Source organism: Podarcis erhardii (assembly GCF_964252035.2).
Source record: "Podarcis erhardii genome assembly, chromosome: 3".
Classification (NCBI taxonomy): domain Eukaryota; kingdom Metazoa; phylum Chordata; class Lepidosauria; order Squamata; family Lacertidae; genus Podarcis; species Podarcis erhardii.
In genome coordinates, this window is record NC_138507.1 from 76,116,876 (window position 1) to 76,136,423 (window position 19,548).

The following is a 19,548-nucleotide window of genomic DNA, read 5'->3' on the forward strand; positions in this document are numbered from 1 at the left end:
GCCATGGCTTGGCAGAGAGGGACAGGCACCGGGTTTTTGTAACACCTCTCTCTGTAGCATAGATACCATTACTTAGGCATGCTCTGCACCATTTCTTGGCACAATAATGGTACATCGGTGGTGGGTTTTTCTTGTTTTCTTATTAGTTGTGTTGCAATCATTCCCCAATTTGTTGTTGTTGTTTAGTTGTTTAGTTGTGTCCGACTCTTCGTGACCCCATGAACCAGAGCACGCCAGGCACTCCTGTCTTCCACTCCCTCCCGCAGTTTGGTCAAACTCATACTGGTAGCTTCGAGAACACTGTCCAACCATCTCGTCCTCTGTCATCCCGTTCTCCTTGCGCCCTCAATCTTTCCCAACATCAGGGTCTTTCCAGGGAGTCTTCTATTCTCATGAGATGGCCAAAGTATTGGAGCCTCAGCTTCAGGATCTGTCCTTCCAGTGAGCACTCAGGGCTGATTTCCTTAAGAATGGAGAGGTCTGATCTTCTTGCAGTCCATGGGACTCTCAAGAGTCTCCTCCAGCACCATAATTCAAAAGCATCAATTCTTCGGCAATCAGCCTTCTTTATGGTTACTACCACACTATTGCTGCCTGGAGGGACTATTGTGCAACAACAACAACAAAAGTGGGACAACCTCCTACCCACAGCACATTTATGGTATGAAAAGTTATAGGATTTCAGGAGGAAATTACAGAATATACACTGCTGTGCGTGTTTTGGAAATGAAGCAGTATGACCACCCCAAAACCTCCGCAGATGCAAGTAGTATCGAAAGTGAGATTGTGTATGTATGACTGCCCCAGTCGCATCAACAGCACAAATAATCATGAATGCACAGTAAAAAGGACATCTGGAAGTGTCATTACTCCAAGGTATGATACCATGACATGGAACATTTCTCTATACCTGCTCGACGTGATTAGCTGCCGTTGACAGACATGGAGAAACCGCATTGTGACATCACAATGTGACACTTCAGGTAAATTCTGAAGCATGTAGGTGTGAAGGAGGATCTGAACACTAGGATGCTGTTTTCTGCAGCAGCTCTAGCCATGTATTTAAACATTTATAGGCTATTTTTCTATTTAAAATAGTTGATGTAACCATTTCTTAAATAAACAGGAGCATTGAGAAGAAGACTTGAGTGGATCCATACAGCATTTGACACACTGACTTATTTACTATTTATTGTCTATATTTGTAAACTGTGGTTGAACCACAAAAGTGGCTTTCAAAACCAGATTTATAGTAAAAGAAAACCAGAACAACCATCAGACACATGGTAAATCATCAAGTGACTCTATCCAGTGTGGAAACCTAGAGTGTTTATAGCTCTTCTGCTTGGGCCAATATTAGAAGCTTGCACAGATGCACATTGTGGTGTCTTGTGTGAAAAACAACAAAGTATAATAATGGTGGTGGTGATAGCTAGTGTGATTATTTATTTATCTGCACCTACATATTTTCAAGTGTTCGATGCACTTTGCCTAGATTATTTGAAGAAGCTTTTAGCAATCCTGTATGGTAGGTCAGTGTTGTTACTTTCATTTTGCAGACTATTTTCAAAAGAATGGTGAGTTCATGAATAAGCTGAGATTTGGGCTCCCTGTTGCATCTTAACCCACCAGAATAAGAGATGCAAAATAGGTAAATAGTCTAAAACAAGCCATTGCCTAATCTAAACCACAGCATCATACATGAAATAGATATTTAAATGTGAAAAGCATGAATACTTGAAATGAAGAAGGGGGAAATAGAAGAAGGGGGACCCCCTCGCGCCAAAGAGAACACAGCACATCTAAATGTTGAATCTTTATGTCTTTTAATTTCCTCAAAGAAGGACCAATAGGGTTTGAAATGCACTGGAATAATAAATATCTCTTTTGTCTACCCCATTGCTTTTTGCTCCTATTTCCAGTTTTAAAAAAGATATACCAGGAAAGGCCAGCCAATGAGCTTGACATCTGCTCTGAGAGGCTGCTGTGAAAGGGTTTTAAGAGTCATGATGGGGGACCATCTAGGAAATCTCACTATGATTAAAGGTAAGGGCCAGCAGCACACATTAAGGCATGGGAAGGTCATGTCGTGCTTAACCAGCCCGCTGGAATTCTTTGAAGATACTTCTGCCCTGACAGATAAGGGGAGTTTAGTGGATTTAGAATATTTTGATTACCCAGAAGCATCAGACAGGATTCCAGGCTGGAGATTAATGACTATGGTAAAAAAAAAGAAAAAGGGGGGGAAGGAGGGGGAGAAACTGAGTAAGAGGTAGCACAGTCCGCAGTGTGAAAGAAACAAGAATTGAAGGCTAGGTGGAAAATTTGGTTCAGACAGAGAGGGACAGAATACAATTGTATAAAACACAGAGGCGGTTTTTGCAACTGTTGCACTATTGTTAAACAAAATGTTCATTTGGTGAAAAAGGAAGGTCTTTTGAGTTCAGAGAGATTTCCATTTTTTATTTTTATTTTATTTTATTTTTTATTTTAATTTGGAGCCAGTTTATTCCTTGGAGCTGTTTTTAATCATTCCCAACTAAATGCAAAAAATACAGTCAAACCTCAGTTCCTGAATGGCTCCGTGTCGGAACGTTTCGGCTTCTGAATGCCGAAAACCCAGAAGTAAATGCTCCGGTTTTCAAACGTTTTTTGAAAGCCAGACGTCTGACACAGCTTCCGCTTGGGTGCAGGAAGCTCTTGCAACCAGTCGGAAGCCACGCCTTGGTTGTCAAACGTTTCAGAACGGATTGCGTTTGACAACCGAGGTTTGACTGTATATACAATAACAAAAATAATCGATTTGAGTCGTATGACTCAAATTAGGGCTACTAGACCCAATATGTTTAAGCAGTGTGGCCTAAAGTAATTTCTGGGGCCCCTCTGAGATTAGAGGCCCTGAAGCTGAAGCTTCATTCGTTTCATAGTAGATCTGCCCCTGTAGGAAACTTAACAGAGCCATGCCTTCAGCAATCGCCCTCACCTCCCTGGGGAAGTGCACCTGTTCTCATCATTACTAACTTCCAGGAGGAATTTGGAAATAGTCTTGTTTACTCAGACATTTGGTGGCTGAAGAATGCTGTTCCTGGCAACCCAGAGATCATTGGATGGAATGACGTTTTAACTGTAACAGCTTTTAGAATGTTTTTAATTGTAATTGTTTTTAGAATGCAATGGTTTAACCATCTTAGAATGTTTTTGATTTGGAATTGTGTATCCGTTTGCTGCCCTGAGCCCCTTCAGGAGAAAGAGAAGGATATAAATTCAGTAAATAAATAGAAAATGAGGTTATTGTGTTATGGCTGTTGTTATTTTTATTAGAGATTATTATTGTTATTGTGGTTAATATTATTAGTTAGTTAGTTAGTTAGTTAGTTAGTTAGTTACCGGTAGTTGCTTTTCTTACAAAGTAACCCACAAGGGAAACACTTTAAAACAAGCATGTCAGTAGCTGCTTAGCTAATAATCTACCTGTACTTGTGTTTGGCTTTTAGCTGAAGAGTGCCCAGCTGTCTGACTTTACAGAGGAGATCTCTCTGTTTGGAGGACTATCAGAGGGACCACCTCTGTTTGTCAGCTTTAAAGATAAAGGTAAAGGTAAAGGGACCCCTGACCATTAGGTCCAGTCGAGGATGACCCTGGGGTTGTGGCGCTCACCTCGCTTTATTGGCTGAGGGAGCCGGCGTACAGCTTCTGGGTCATGTGGCCAGCATGATTAAGCCGCTTCTGGCGAACCAGAGCAGCACACGGAAACACTGTTTAGCTTCCTGCTGGAGCAGTACCTATTTATCTACTTGCACTTTGATGTGCTTTCGAACTGCTAGGTTGCCAGAAGCTGGGACTGAACAATGGGAGCTCACCCCGTCGCGGGGATTCAAACCACTGACCTTCTGATCGGCAAGTCCTAGGCTCAGTGGTTTGACCTACAGCACCACCCATGTCCCAAGTCGGCTTTAAAGATAGACCCCCCTAAAAAGGGCAACCAAGGGTCTTGACCCATCAACACAAAGCACCTACAAAGCAGACAGAGAGGTGATTTAATCACAGTTTCCCCCAGTATGGTGAGATGTACTGTAAATTGTAGTAATTGCTTCTAAATTTGCATCAACACATACGCATTTTCACTTGTAAATTTTGTGCAAATTCACATCCTCTTTTGCCCTCCTTTATTGGTGATGCCTTTCCTCAATGCATAAGTGCCTCCCTATTTATTTGTAAATGAATGTAAAATGGCTTCCATGGGGAAAAGAAAGCCTCTCAAGAGAGAATAAAAATCTTTCCTGAGCAATCTCATCCTCTTTGCAGCCTTGCCTTCCTGAGCTCAAATATTTTTCATATAGGCTGGTGCTCTCTTTTCCTGACACATGCCTTGCTTGTCAAATCTGCCGATTTAAAACTTCTGGTGCACTTGAATATCCAAGACCCAAAAGTTACTCATCTTGTCGCCTTGACGGATCTCTGTATCTCTCCTTCCTCTCTTGCTCCAACTACCTTAATTGCCAGACAGGAGGCCCATTACGCTGTAATTCACTGTTTGAGGCGAATGAAAAGGCTAATTTTCTCCCACAGGCCTTCATTATCTCTCCTAGACCTACAGGAAAAACTCTGCAAAGCATAATTATCATTCATTTCCAGATGATTTTGCCTGAATGCACTCTCCTTTCTTAACAATATAGTCTCTTTCTCCTGACTCTGGCTTATCAGAAGTAATAACAGAGAAATAAGAGAGGACATGGATTGCTCTGAAATGCATTATGTGTGTCAACCAACTATCAAAGGGACAAAGCAGCAAGGTACATATAGAAGGAAGGAGCTGGGATTTAAGAGGCCACAGAGTTGGTGATGTTTTGTTCTCCTTTTCCCCACACAGTGGGAAGTTCAGAGCAGCCCTTGCAGGATCAGTTTCTCTCAGAGAAAAGAGTCCGGGAGACCTATGGGATGTTCTTACCCATATTCATTAGAATCTTTAATCTGCTTTGACAAAACATAATATGGAGTTCTCTACACTGTAAGCCGACTCTCCATGTTCTTCTGTTTAAAGCACTGAATATCTCCCTTTTTTTTCAAATTAGGGTAACTGCTTCACTAAGCCCCAGGCACAGGTTATAGCCAATTCGAACACAAAGGTCATGCACAGTGCAGGAATAATGCTTTGTTGCAGGCCACTAGCTTGCTCAGGTGGTTAAAAAAAAAATAATCCCAGGGCAACACTATTAGGTTTGGTTTTCTTTAGACGAGAGCGCTCTGAGACTTGGGACATTAAAAAAATATATTTATTTGCTTTATTTACAAGCTTATATACAAACAGAGCACAAGCAGATGCAATGTGGAACTCCTGTGAGGGAGCAAACTTGCAGCATAAGAACATAAGGACATACGAAGGCAGACATAGGAAGGAGAGCTGGGGGGGGGGAAATCACATCAAGCAACCAAAGCACCCCTTTGGTTTCAGATAGCACATGGGTGGACAAGTCTAAACAGCCAGGGACACAAAATTTCATGGCCCTCTAACAGCTATGTGGCTCATTTACCAGAAGTAACGTATTTAGCATTAACTCTGGAAGTGTATACTCGATTCTGACCAAACTAGGAGGGTGAGGTCTCACAGGCTCCTCAAGATCTCATGCGATTTCTGTGAGATCTTGCCTGAAATTGGCGCCACTGGCACATAGCTATCAACCTTCCCTTTTTTTGTGGGAAATTTCCTTATTCCAGCTCTGTTTCCCGCTGCTATTCCGGATTGTTAGATATCCCGTAGACTGTCCCCGGGACAGGTGAGGCTGCTGATCCCTTATTTTCGAGGCTGCTGATCCCTTATTTTTGAGGCTGCGGATCCCTTATTTTCAAATCTGAAAGCTGACAGCTATGCACTGGCAGAGGTAGCAGGGCAGGCGGGGTGCCTGCAGACTGACCCTTCTTCCTAAGGCCACCTAGTGAATTTATGGCTGAAATAACTCATGTGCCAAGCCACGACAGTGCACCAACTTATCCAAATCACCACAAAACCTCTGCAAGAGAGAGTTTGGCCTTATGGCAGAGGTCATCACCAACATGGTGCCCATAGGTGTAATGGCACCCTTGAGATTTTCCCCTGGTGCCCAGGAAGCCTCTGAACCTCCCTGCCACACACTCAGTGCCCGCTTGGTCACGAGGTGATTCCATGTTTCTCTCTTGAAATGTACATAGAGCTGAAAGAAGAAGCTTGAAGGAGAACATGCGTTTAAAGAAGACTGGAAAATGTTTGCTGAATATATGGGGGGGATTGTGTACACTTGAAAATGCTGGCAGCATTAAGATAAATTCAACAGTGTAAATAAGTTTTGATGGATGCACTAATGGAATACTGAATGGTTTAGTTTATGTAAAATATGCAGGACTTTATGCTATGCAGAATGAACCATGGAAAGAGGAGAAGGGAAATCATTGATATTTTAAGAATGTTTAAATGGCGTATTCAAAATTTTAAAACAGAAAATTTAATAAAATTGCTCTTTCCCAACTCCTCTTTCAATTCCAGGTGCTTTTCAAGGCTCACAATAATTCTGTTGGATCTTAATTTCTGTTGGATCTTAATTGCTTTTTGAAAAAGCAAAGTCTCGCTCTTTCTGTCTCTCAGTGAGGTGGGGAGACTGATCTGGGGAAGAGGGCTGAGAAGTAACTGCAGGGGGTGGCACCAAGACTACCCTCTCAACAATTCAGAAGCTCCCATGGGCCTAAACGGTTTGCCCATCCTTGCCTTACAGCATTGTGCTTGAAAGCACATCACCGTGATAAACCCATAAACCACAGATGAATCAGAACACACAGTCCTTGAGATAATGTGTTCTGGATCCAGCTGAAGTGAGTTGCGAAACCTCCCATTGACATCAGTGGATCTGGGATTGATCTGGCTGCAGCTCGTGTTAGGGAGGATGACACGATGAGCCCCACAGATTTCCCAGAATAATCTCACATCTGACTCTTGTAAAGCACTCTTCACAAACACAGCCGAGCCAAATGCACATAGCTGCAGCGTGATGCAGACATCCATTTATTTATTAACGTGCTTTTATTTTTGCTCGTTTTGCAAAAGCAAGAGCCGAATGTCGCTGCTCACATCTAACAAATTCAGAGGCTCCTTCCGAAGCAGCAGCTGTGTTTATTAGTACAAGGCACGGCATAAAAGTGACACAGAGCCCAACCATTTCCTAATTGCTTTGTTGGGCTCTTCCCCTCCCCTCCCCTCCTGTTAGCAGATCCTCTCTGCTCTGTTCCATTCAGTCACTTTGGTGTGCCAAGTAAAACCAATATGAAGACTGTCAACATCAAGTGTCTCTTGTTTTTATGTGCCAAGAAGCCCCCCAAAACAACTGCAGGAAATGGAAGGTAAATTCACAATGTAAAGCATGCAGCAAGAAATGTATCACTTTTTAAAATGGGTTTTTCAATTGCCATAAGATGTGTCCAACCGAGAAGATACGCATCTGCCTTGTTCAAATTCAGATCATCCAGCCCACTACTATCTTCTCTGATAAGCGGAAGAGGCCTTTCCCAGGGCTACTAACCAAAGTAATCATTGTACACAGACAAATATACAGTAGTACCTTGGTTCTCGAACGTAATCCGTTCCGGAAAACCGCCGGCTTCCTAAATGTTCGAAAACCAAGGCACAGCTTCTCATTGGTTGCAAGAGTTTCTTGCACTCAGCAGAAGCCGCGTCGCACATTTGAATTTACTTCTGGGTTTTTGGCGTTCGAGAACCGAAACATTTGACAACAGAGGTGTTCAGGAACTGAGGTACCACTGTATTCTTAGGTATTCAGATAACACAACATACAGGGGCAAATGCAACCTCCAAGTCTTCCCATCTGGCTTTTGGGACTCTCGCCAGGCCATACTCCCTCCACAGCTGCCACCCCTTCTCCCCACTCCCCTCACCCATCCTACTTCATGCCCAGATGGGAATGGGACCCACCTCTATTCATCTTAAAGGCTAACAAATCATATTATGGTGTAAGCCAGAGTAGCTAACGTGGAAGCCTCCGGATGTTACTGGACTCCAGCTCACATCAGGCCTGGCCAGCCTGGTCAATGATGAAGTATCAGATTTTTAGCCTCCCCTTCCTCCTGAAGGAGCCCAGGGTGGCAGCACAACAATGACAAAACATTCATTTTTAAGTCTATAAGTAGTTTAAAGGTAAAGGGACCCCTGACCATTAGGTCCAGTCACGGACAACTCTGGGGTTGCGGCGCTCATCTCGCTTTACTGGCCGAGGGAGCCGACGTACAGCTTCCAGGTCATGTGGCCAGCATGATTAAGCCGCTTCTGGCAAATGCCGTTTACCTTCCCGCCAGAGCGGTACCTATTTATCTACTTGCACTTTGACGTGCTTTCGAACTGCTAGGTTGGCAGGAGATATGTAGTTTAGAACGGGGGCTTATGGGGAGAGGATGATGGGAGTTCTAGTCCCAACAACTTGAGGGCACCATGTTGGCTACTCATCAGGCCTAAAATTTTGTGGAAGCCTGCGGATTAAACTTCACTTGTCAGGTGATTCTATCAAAGTGTTGGCTTTCAAAGTGTTGGCTTTCCCCAAGACAAGAACACTCTCAGAGGTCTAATGGCTCTGAGTTAATGGCATATTATGCAAACAGGCCCCTTCTTACTCGCTTTTCGCTCAGACAGAGCCAGATGCATACCAAATGTTCATTCAGACTAGAACATGGGTCATTTGTGTACATAAACAGTTGTGTACCTGATTGTTTGAAACAAAAAATACCCTCCTTCAGTCTAATATGTCAGGTACCTATTTATCTACTTGCACTTTGACATGCTTTTGAACTGCTAGGTTGGCAGGAGCAGGGACCGAGCAATAGGAGCTCACCCCGTCTCAGGGATTCGAACCGCCGACCTTCCGATTGGCAAGTCCTAGGCTCTGTGGTTTAACCCACAGTGCCACCCACGTCCCATACGTCAGGGGAGGAACGTATAATTCTAATCCATGGTGCAGTGGAGGGGGAACACAAAGGATCGCAGCTCTGCAGCCTCGATGATGTCATCTGCGGAAGCACCAGGGTCACTGATGGACCTTCCTGACTTTGGCAAGTGAATGAGGTGTTAATGAGGCTTCCAAGTTTGCTTGTGACAGATTGCAGCAGCATGAGGAAGACAGAGAATGAGGAAAATAGCCAGAGACAGGCCTTCACCTTTCCTTTGAATGGGGTTGTGACTGCACGCTAGAACTTTAAATGGTAACATTTCTTTGCAATATTGTATGCATTTCTAATCAAAAATGAAAGGTTGCATTTCAGCAGCCTGGAGACCTCTTGTTACAGCTCAGTGTGTTTTACAAGCTGGGCCTATGCAGTCAGAAGTCAGTGGGTTGTAATAAATTGGGTATTATACAGATTCAGTCATTCTGACTCAAGGAATGAGTTGAGTAGCTCAGCAGCTGTATCTTTTTTATATATAATTTTTATTAAATTTCATTATATTTTAGAAAATTCACTTAAACAACCTTCAAATATCAAAGACCTCTTCTCTTTCCATGGTTCATTTTGCACAACATAAATCCCTGCATATTTTTTATTAACTAAACCATTCAGTATTCCATTTACTGTTACATCCATCAAAACTTATTTACACTGTTGAATTTATCTTAATGCTGCCCATGTTTTCAAATATACACAATTTTCCTCCATGTATTCAATAAACATTTTCCAATCTTCTTTAAATGTATGTTCTTCTTGTTCTCTTATTCTATAAATTAGACCTGCAAGCTGTGCATATTCCATCAGTTTATGTTGCCATTCTTCTTTAGTTTTCCATTTTTGGTCTTACAAAACATGAGCTGCAGTTGTGGCATACATAAATAACCTTTTTTGACACCTGGGTGCTTGGCAGCTGTATCCAGTCCTATTTAGGATCCACTCTGCTCACCCCAAAAAGGGGGAAGGGCTAGAAAAGGTGCCCCAAACATAGTCTGCCAAAGAAGTGCATATACACAACATTTACCCTTTTACGTTTTTACAGCTGCCTGCATTTTTGGACTCTACTTGAGGATATGTCTATGAACTCTTATTGGGATTGTGGCTATGGGGACTGTCGTGAATGATCTACTCCTGCACTTCAAAATTTAAAACTACATTGCTGATTGCAGCACTCTATCCTACAGCATCTTGGACTAACTGGGTTAGATTCATCAGCATCAGCACCTTTGGTATAAAGCTCCTTATAAAGTACCAAGAAATTGCATTAGATGATTTGAATCTGTTTGGTGTTGCATGGGCAGATGTTCTGGGCACTGCAATTGGTGAGGTTGAGAGCAATATGTGCCTGAAGGTATATATTCATTGAGAAAAGCGGCCCTTGCTTCCTGGAGGCATGGACTATGACATCAAAGGTAGGATCACAGAGAGCGAGAGACAGGTTTCAGACTAAGAAGCCCTGTATCATGCTAGTGGTGAATTAGCAAATATAAATCAGAGATTAATATTGAAAGCTCTTTTACATAGCCCAGGAGACAGTTTGTCAGAAAACTTCTACCACAAGGTTGTGGATGACAAGGCTTATACATATATAAAAAGATGCAAGTGACAGTCTTTGAATTTTTTTGCGCTTTTAACTTTTTTTATTCATCAACAGCACAACAATACAGCTTCATCTAAATTCAAACACAGACAAAGAAAACAAAAGCAAACTGAAAACTCAAGAGAAAAAGAATGCACAACTCAGGTGAGGTTGTAGCCTATTGCAACTTAAAAACTATTGCAGATGTATTGTGGAAAAAGTGCATTGGACTTGTTACGGAAGGGGGGGGCATGTCTTCTTCACCTTCTTCTTCGCTACAATATATCAATTTATTTCCAATTGTCAAAAGGGACTAAAATCTATAAAATTCATAGAAAATCAGCGTGCCAGTTTGCTCAATTACTCTAGGACTCCATCACATCTCCCCTGTCCAGCATAATCCCTCAAGCAAAGTGTCAAGACCTTAATCCTTTCAAATTGTTCTGATCAGCCTTTCCTCCAGACAATGTCAGGTGGCAGACTATGCATATTTGAGACCATTGTCTTTTCATCCCCAGGAAGTGTTTATCTGTGCATATCTCCAGCTCTGCATATTCCCCCCTCCCTCCTCCATATGTTAATCTGTGCAACCCCTACCTTACTGAACTGCTGATCTGTGTAACCCAACCTCCCTTTAATATATTCATGATGTAATCTGTGTAACCAAACCTCTCTTTAATATATTCATGACGTGTTTTGCACTGTATTCTGGGACATGGAGGGAGTTTCAAAAACTCATGTCACCCCTTTCTCACTGTTCAATCTCGCCTTGAACCTGTTGCGCAATAAACTTGGATCTTCTGCAGTTTGCTCCTGTCTCCGGCTGAGCTCATTTTCCTCCGCAGGGACCCACGGACTTAGTCCGATGAGCTGGGTGGCAGAGCAGCCTCGCACCCAGATTTTTGCCGTAACAGTTGGCGCCCCACGTGGGGCATGCGGTTCTCCCGCGTTGCTGACCGGGGGCCCTGAAATCTTCAGCCGGCACCAGGCCATTTTGCCTGGGAAGATCCTTTGGACCCCTGGCCATCCTCCGGGCGGTAATCGAAAGCCCCAGGAGTTCAGCCGGGGAGCAAAGAGGGATCCAGCCGGCTTATTCATCAATCCGGGGATCATCATAGAAGACATGTGAGTATAAGGAAAAGGAAAAATCCAGTGCACTGGTGGGAAAGGGGTGGAAATCTCCTGGCAACTGAATTCTCTGCCCTCCTCTCTATCGCTCCTTCTCGCCTGTCTCTTGGTCCAATTGGTGAGAGAGACCGTGGACTGCTGCTCGACCCGAAAGGGGGGTTCTGAGCTCTATCTCTTTCTCTAAAAACCCTCCAGCCAGCCGCACCAATTGGGAGTCCGAAAGTAAGACGGAGAGACCCGACTTGAAAGATAGCCGACTCTCCGCAATGGGTATCCCAGTTGAAAGCAAGGGGCTGGAGTTCTTCTTCCGAACTTCCCGAGCGCCCTTACGGAGGGGGCAGGAAGGGGTCTTGCTTTCTGTATCAATCCCAGCCGCACTGGTCGGTGCCACGTAACACGTGTATCGTGCGTGAGCCCGCTTCCAAAAGCAAGGGGGATTTTCGGTTCAAAACTCTATCCAGGGATCACCCGATCTGGCACCGCACGGCGCGGGCGTTCAGTAGGGCCCCTTTTCCTGAGATTGACGATAGGTAGGAGGTTGCCAGGAGGGATAGCCCATGAGGAATTGGGCGGGATCGGCAGAGTGGAAAAGGACCCCAGGTTATTGACTAAGGAAATAGGAAGGAATACCGGATAGCTAGAGCTCTTTAAAAACCCTCTAAGGAAGTTGCCAAGCGACTAAAGACCCCTCTTTACTATAAATCCCGTATTAAGTATATCAATCTCCTAGATATACCAATCCTTACCACCCTTTCTCTTCCCTCTTTCTGTCTAGACACGCGTAAAACATAAAATGGGTACCCAGGCTTCCAAACGCGAGCGGGCTCACTCTGGGAAGAAGGCTTCTAGAAAGCCATCTCAGTCTCAGAAGGACCCTGACTCTCCTCTCCAATTTGTCATCACGTATTGGAAGACGATTCCTGGCCACAAATTATTATCGAAGCAAAATTAGAGAACCTCTGTTCTGAAATCTGGCCTGCCAGCACCGCCTCCGCCAAGCCCGAATTGCGTTGGCCGGCTGGTTAACTGGTGGTGTTTGAAGAGGCAAGGAGGCTCTTAAAACCATGTGGGACCTTCCTACTAATTTCACTTAATGAAGCTAAAGGAAGCAGCCCAACTCCTTGCAATAACCAACTAAAGGATGAGAATATGTGTGTTTACATGTTGTCTGTTATGTGTGTTGTGTGTTAATACATATATGAGAATATGTGTGTTTACATGTTGTCTGTTATGTGTGTTGTCTGTTCCTTCTGTCTCTGACAGACTGCCTTTCTTAAGCGCGCATAGTTTAAACTGCAAGCTTGCTTCAAAATTTAATTTTTAAGGAAGCCATGCTGGACCTTATCAGTCCTAAATAAGACAAAATGAGAATGAAAGGTGCAAATGTTTACCCCACCTCGTGCTCTGCCGCAACTTTTCAGATTGTGAGTCTACAGTCTATTTTGGAATGTGAATGTTTCTAATGTTTCTGGAATGTGAATGTTTCTAATGTGAATTAGATGTTTCTGCTGCAAAAGCGTAGTCGAGCACAACTGCTCTCTCAAGCTAAAATGCAGTGTATTTATTTCATGAAGCACATGCCTATGAAAGTATGGTCTTCCTTCTAAGAAAATATCTGAGTCCAGTTTTAACTTTGATTTGGTTGGACAGAAGAGTTATTGTAAGGCTCCTGATATCAGGCCTCTTTTCTTAGAAAATGCCCCCCCCCCCGTTTCATTCTGTCTCTTTCAGGGTTTTTTTTTTCCTTTCTCTTCTTCTGTGCCAGGTAAATTTACTTCTGAGTAAGCTTCCTTTAAAGGAAACTGCAAAGGGGGGGGCATAGATTAGGTTTACTATTCCTCTGCAAATTCAGGAAAAAATTGTCACTTTTGTATTCCCTTTAAATCAAATCTATGGCTGTTTTAACTATGCTTTATAAGAGATCCTCTCCCTATCTTAAGAAAATGTTCACTTCAATCTTTCTTTAAAGATCATTTGTCTAGGAACTTGCACTCTAAGGAACTTGCACGTCTAAGGAAGTAAACTCAAACTAATCTCAAGATCTGCTAAAGGGTTCTGTATAAAGTTGGGAATTTTTATTTTCTTCTTCCTTAGTACATGATAGGAGCACTGATTGTGCTCTCTTCCCCAGTAGTGCCTGTGTACATAAGTATGTGTGTGTAGTACAAATCTTGCTGTGAAATCTTGCTGTGAACCCTTTATTTTGGAGGGTTGGACTAGATGACCCCAGGGTCCCTTTCAACTCTCCCAATTTGTGGCTGTGTGGAAGGACATGTGTCCGCAAGCATTGCAGGGTAATTCTTAAATTCTGGTGTGGTGATGGAGTTGAAATTCAGCCTAGCTTTGCTCTTTAGTTTTAAAAAGGTGAGAGGTGAAGCTGTGATGTTCTGGCCATTTTTTCCCATATATAAGGGCGCGGCATTGTTCCACGAATGGCCAGAGGGATATTAGCCCTTTCCTGTACATAAAGGAAGCAGTCGCTTTGCTTGGGCTGAAATTGCTAGCTTTTGTTGGTGAATACTTCAATTGCTGAGTTTCTCTCTTTTGTTTTAAATCTAACCCTCTTTTAAAATCTACTTACCCTTCCCTTATTCAAATTCTAATTTTGCCAAAAGATGCAACATTTCAATAGTATAAAAGGTTTGCTGAGACATGAACTCCACACATGCACAGAGACTAGATCAGCAAGAAAAAAAAAAAAAGAGGATAGGAAAAGAAATAAGAGAGAGAGAGAGGAAGGAGGGGGAACTGTAGAGGGGGGGAGAGGAGGTTTATGTAAAACTTGGAACCATTGAGAGAAATCACCCTTAATGTGTCCCAAGTTTGAAATCTTAACATGCCAAATTCTTTTCACAGGTAAATATCAAAGAATTCCACCTCTCAATGGGATTTAAATCACAGACTTTGTTTGTGTGCATTTTAGGAACAGCATTTCCTGATAGGCTTCTCACATGAAATAATTTTCCCTTTTAACAGGATATGTGAAACCCGATAACAAAGTGTTTGTCCCTTTTTTCTCCCACAACAACTTTCTTTCTGTTCTGTGAAATCCCTGCTGTATTAACTTTCTTTCTGTTCTGTGAAATCCCTGCTGTATTAGTGACTTCCATCTCTTCGTGGCTTTGACACTTTTTAAGTTACAAATAATCTGTTTTCATTTATTTAATCCGTTTTTCCATGATATCTATGAAGCTAATCGAAGCATAACCAAACATTGTTTGTGGAATGGTATTTGTTTACCTTTTGCCTGAGCATTTCTTATTAATTCTGTCATTTTGGCTAGTTCAAGGTACTTGCACAACTTTAAATTGCCATTAAGTCATTTTCCAGTATTTTGCTATTAACATTCTAGCCGATGTTGTCACATCAAGAAACACTCTTTTATTTTCATTGTTACTTCAGATTTCTTAAAATTCTGTGTCTTAGCATTTATTTATTTTGGTTCCTCATAGGTCATTGTGTGTGTGTGTTTGTGTGTGTGTTTTATTATTATTTTAACTGTGTCTTTTAAGTCCACCCTGCCCTTACAGGATATCATTTCTACAAGTGTGTTATTACAGATCCAATGAAAAGCTTCGCTACCACGAGACTTATTACCTGCAACAACAACAGACACAGTTTTCAAAGTGGCCACAGCAATTTCTTTCAAAGGGGAGGAGTTGAATTGCAAGGAGATTTTTTGACTTTTATATTCAACTGATATTTAATTAGTTTGTTGTGTATTATGTGTTATTATGTAGGAATGTTGAAATGTGTTTGACAGTGTTATTTCCACAAAGGGAGGAATTTGTGTGTGTGTGTGTGTAATTGTCTTATGTTTAATGTATACTGCCTTATTCCTTATATCCCAATGGAGGATTTTCATACACTTTATGCTTTCTAATGGATCAAGCTATTGTGTAGTTCAATGTTTAGATAACCACATTTCGCTGTCCCACCTGGCACACTGCCAACCTTCCCTACCCATTTTAAAATGTGTTAAAACTCGCTTTACCAAGGAGAAGCTTCAGGAAGGTGTATATGCCTTGATTTAGCAGGAATGATCCCTTATAGAGTTAAATTGACTTATTTGGACAAGTGCCCTTTTAAGAATGGTTTTCTTTTAACAGATTGGTTTGAAGAGTTGAGAACCATGGGGAAAGATAAATTCAAATTGGACTCAGTTTGAATTGGGCAAGTGTATCCAGGCTGCAATTAGCTTTTGGTCCTTAAAGTGCAAGTGCGCAACTTCCCATGACTGCAAGACCAATAATAAAACCCCCATAGGAAGCCAAGGCAAGGACATTTCCCTCAGGACGTGCCCGAACCTATGGCAGCTGTGGTGAGTGCCAGGCAACATGGTTAATATGAAAGCCCTAAGTGGATTCACCAGGGATTGCCACTACTGTGAGACCACAGAAAAGCTACCTTGACACCTGAGAACACAAAAATGGCGGGGGACAAAGCAAACTGCATTTTTTTTTTCAGTCAGTAGTGGACCTTCCTGCTAAATGTAAAGCATAGACCACTATTGAACAAAATACAACAGGTGTCCTTTTTGCACTACTATACTTGCAAATGGCCTTAAGAGGCATGATTTGCAAGTCCCCTTCAGGTTTGCACAAACCCACACATCTAGTACGATAGATACAAAGTTATTATTTAGTGCATACCTATATAACGTAAACATACATTGTCTTGGTCCGTGTTGCTCCCTCCTTTGTTGCCCTGCTCAACCCACCTCCTTTTCCATTAGGGCCTATTCCCACTCACACGGCACCCCTACCTTCACCGAGATTTAGGGTGCGGAGAAAAGATTTGCAAGTTCTTACAGAACTTTAATGCAAATCTATCTCCGAATGGGGGACTGTTACGGAAGGGGGGGGCATGTCTTCTTCACCTTCTTCTTCGCTACAATATATCAATTTATTTCCAATTGTCAAAAGGGACTAAAATCTATAAAATTCATAGAAAATCAGCGTGCCAGTTTGCTCAATTACTCTAGGACTCCATCACATCTCCCCTGTCCAGCATAATCCCTCAAGCAAAGTGTCAAGACCTTAATCCTTTCAAATTGTTCTGATCAGCCTTTCCTCCAGACAATGTCAGGTGGCAGACTATGCATATTTGAGACCATTGTCTTTTCATCCCCAGGAAGTGTTTATCTGTGCATATCTCCAGCTCTGCATATTCCCCCCTCCCTCCTCCATATGTTAATCTGTGCAACCCCTACCTTACTGAACTGCTGATCTGTGTAACCCAACCTCCCTTTAATATATTCATGATGTAATCTGTGTAACCAAACCTCTCTTTAATATATTCATGACGTGTTTTGCACTGTATTCTGGGACATGGAGGGAGTTTCAAAAACTCATGTCACCCCTTTCTCACTGTTCAATCTCGCCTTGAACCTGTTGCGCAATAAACTTGGATCTTCTGCAGTTTGCTCCTGTCTCCGGCTGAGCTCATTTTCCTCCGCAGGGACCCACGGACTTAGTCCGATGAGCTGGGTGGCAGAGCAGCCTCGCACCCAGATTTTTGCCGTAACAGACTGTAAAAAAATTGCATAGGAAGGCACTGTTCACTACAGATAGTAGCTGGAATTTTAATGCCTCATTGTGGCTTACGATGTGGGCGTGTCTAGTAGTAAGTCATTTTTGGTATGATGTTTCCGGCATCAATTATGTATTGTCAAAATCCTTGATACTGGCAAATGTTCATGCACTTATAAATTGCATTCATTCATGTAGTATGGGGATTAATGCTAGGATAACAAAGGTGGATTTTGTGAGCCCTTATGGCTACTAAGAGACTGAAAGGATACATACCCATTGTCTGTTACGCAGTGGTCTGAGGACATCACTTCCCTGCCACATTTGAACATACAGTGGTACCTCAGGTTACGGACGCTTCAGGTTACAGACTCTGCTGACCCAGAAATAGTACCTCAGGTTAAGTACTTTGCTTCAGGATGAGAACAGAAATCGTGTAGCGGCAGCAGCGGGAGACCCCATTAGCTAAAGTGGTACCTCAGGTTAAGAACAGTTTCAGGTTAAGAACAGACCTCCAGAACGAATTAAGTTCTTAACCAGAAGTACCACTGTATTTTGTATAGTCACCAAGAACACAAGACTAAGCCAACACAAAGAGGTACTGAAAAAACTGCTTTAAAGCAGCCAAAAATGGCAGTCCAAGGTTTATGCTTACATCTCACTGTAACATCAACTGAATAAAATCTGTTGATGGCGTCGTCCGTGAGTGGAGAAAGTGCATTGGAATAGGATAGAGTTTGCTATAACTATTCCCATGGGGTATTGTTTCCTGGGCTAAGTCAACATGAAATGATCAAATGGAGACCTAATAAAATATTGTGCTCATACTTCTACATAGTTCAATATCATACTTTTTTCTATTCAGGAAGTCACACACTGTATCACTATCAAGGCAATGATATGCAGGTGGCTCTTTTATAGAACAGAACACAGCACATGCTCAAATGTCTTTCTCTGGACTCTTGACATCCCTGGTGTGAAAGATAAATGCAGTCTCCATGAGACAATAAAAATGGCTTTTCTGAAATGCATTTACTTCTAGCTTGGAACTAAAAGGCCTGGACCTTTGAGGCTTGAATTCAAACCCCAGTTCAGACCAGAGGATGAGATGCTCTAAAAGTGGTTTACTCCCTCACCCCTCTTAATAGTTCCCCCCCTTTTAAAGTTTGCATTACAATAAGAATGATGAAAAAAGGCTTGCAGAAATCCAACCATTGCTTTCCTTTGTGCATCACCTTCACACTTCAAGAGACAGGGTGAGAGATGCCTTCATTTCTTTGGTGCATTATTGAGTGGAAACAACTCCTGCAGAAAACACCCTGCAGAAAAGGTGAATTCTCTTCTAGGTCAGGGATAGCCAATGTGGTACCACCCTCCAGATGTTGCTGGACTCCCAACTCCATCAGCTTTTGTCCGCATGGCCAGCCATCAGGGTTCATGGATGGTGTAGTTCAGCAGCATCTGGAGGGCACCATCTTGGCTACCCCTGTTCTAGCCACTGAAAGAATGCTGTCCACACTTATTTGTGCCAATGCACTTTGCCTGTTCCTTGTATACAATGTCTTTCTCTACATAACTTATTTCTCCAAGCATCTCAGAGAATGAAGGAAACCGCCAGCTCTGGAGCCCAGTAGGAGGAAGGAGTCTCCCAGGATCTCCCTGTTGGTCCAGCTGGGGGCGTCGACTACAATTACAAAAACGAGGAACCAGATGCCTCACCAGAGGTGTTCATGGCTTCCATGCTGCAGATTTTCAAACAGGTTCTAAAAAACCATTTTCTATCTTGTTTTTCATAAAGGCTTTTTCTACAAAGCTCGGTAACTCTGCTTGGTTATTTTATTAGTCTACGTCACTGATTTAATTAGCCATTTCAAAAATGATTAATGCTGCAAACTTTGTTAACTTTGATTGTTTTGAATCATTGCGCTGTATTGTGCTTTTATGATACTGTGAGTAGCTTTAAGTGGGCTATGCCCCAAGAGACGGCATGTAAGTACTTTTATAAACAAATACATAAAATCTTATTCATCTCTTGTGATTTTTTTTAACCTGTGTAGCTACAATATCAGGAATGAAGCATGTTATGCACATAAGATAATTAAAGTTAACAGCCCCCATCATGAGATACTTCATTTAACATTCACCATAATTACGCTAGTCATAAAAAATGTCATTAGGCATTAATGCGGATGTCATCCACCCTTCCACAGGAACCGCACCATAGTTCAGTAATAATTAATGTTCCATTAACACCTTAAATGTTTCATTATTTATTCATTTAAGATTAACATTAATGAGGCTGTGTTAAGCAAACATGTTCCAGCAATTATCACGCACAAC

The 19,548-nt window shown here is 42.4% G+C and overlaps 1 long non-coding RNA gene across 4 annotated transcripts; it reads left to right on the forward strand.

The window, feature by feature from the left end:
- Positions 1-1,002: 1,002 nt before the first annotated feature.
- On the forward strand, positions 1,003-18,989 carry LOC309338573. 4 transcript variants are annotated; one of them, XR_014154963.1, is made up of 5 exons: positions 1,003-1,286; positions 1,560-1,651; positions 1,923-2,046; positions 10,625-10,714; positions 18,799-18,989. It is a non-coding gene; the product is annotated as an uncharacterized lncRNA (long non-coding RNA). The 4 variants fall into 4 exon arrangements; XR_014154964.1 differs by lacking the exon at positions 1,923-2,046 and adding an exon at positions 3,495-3,591; XR_014154965.1 differs by lacking the exons at positions 1,003-1,286; positions 1,560-1,651; positions 1,923-2,046 and adding exons at positions 2,067-2,222; positions 3,495-3,591; positions 10,013-10,199.
- The last annotated feature ends 559 nt before the right edge of the window (positions 18,990-19,548 follow it).